This window comes from Schistocerca piceifrons, chromosome 5 (assembly GCF_021461385.2).
Source record: "Schistocerca piceifrons isolate TAMUIC-IGC-003096 chromosome 5, iqSchPice1.1, whole genome shotgun sequence".
NCBI lineage: Eukaryota > Metazoa > Arthropoda > Insecta > Orthoptera > Acrididae > Schistocerca > Schistocerca piceifrons.
In genome coordinates this window covers 647,700,896-647,701,798 of record NC_060142.1, presented here as the reverse complement: position 1 = coordinate 647,701,798, position 903 = coordinate 647,700,896, and the positions used below count along the sequence as shown (strand labels likewise).

Here is a 903-nt window from a genome sequence, read left to right as displayed (position 1 = left end):
TCGTGTGAGAGGTTATACCTGAAATTTGGTATTCTCACCACGCTTTTAACACTGTGATTAATGAGTTCTAAATTCCCTAGTGAATTTAGAAAGGGACTGTCCCAAGCGTCTTGCTGCAGCTTTCATTCTGCGTTCAAAGTCTGTTAATTCCCGTCGTGCTACCACAGTCGTGTTGGAAATCTTTTCGTACGTATCGTCTGAGTACTGACGGCAGCACCGCCAATCCAATGCCGTCTTATACCTTGCGTAAGCGATGCTACCGCTACCTGTATATGTGCGTATCACTGTCCCATGACTTTTGTCACCTGGGTGTGATACGCAATAATGAAAGAGTTACTAACACATACTATTCTACGAACTTCCAGCAACTTCTGTTAATCAGTAGAAGTAAACACCATTCCAAAGTTGCAAATTTTATTTTTTATTCACTCGATGACTAGTTTTGGGCGGAGACCCATTTTCAGTTCATCGAAACATAGCCGAAAATTATATATGACGGTCGTATCTGTTCCCGAAAGAACAGTTACCGTCAATGACCATGCAGCTTTGCTAGAAATGAAATGATAATTAAATGGACACCCTAGCTGCACTATCCTCTGTGCCCGCGGTGGCTCAGATGGATAGAGCGTCTGCCATGTAAGCAGGAGATCCCGGGTTCGAGTCCCGGTCGGGGCACACATTTTCAACATGTCCCCAATGAAGTGTATCAACCCTTGCTTGCAGCTAGGGTGTCCATTTAATTATCATTTCATTTCTAGCAAAGCTGCATGGTCATTGACGGTAACCGTTCTTTCGGGAACAGATACTACCGTCATATATAGTTAAAAATATGGGTTCCCGGCCTTTGACCTTCTTGTGCGAACGCACACGCTATGCCCGAACTCGTACGGGACTTGGTAGATT

General features: G+C 44.3%; 1 non-coding gene across 1 annotated transcript; it reads left to right on the top strand.

Moving 5' to 3' along the window:
• Positions 1–600: 600 nt before the first annotated feature.
• Trnat-ugu lies at positions 601–675 on the top strand. The gene has a single exon. It is a non-coding gene; the product is annotated as a tRNA-Thr (tRNA).
• Positions 676–903: the final 228 nt, after the last annotated feature.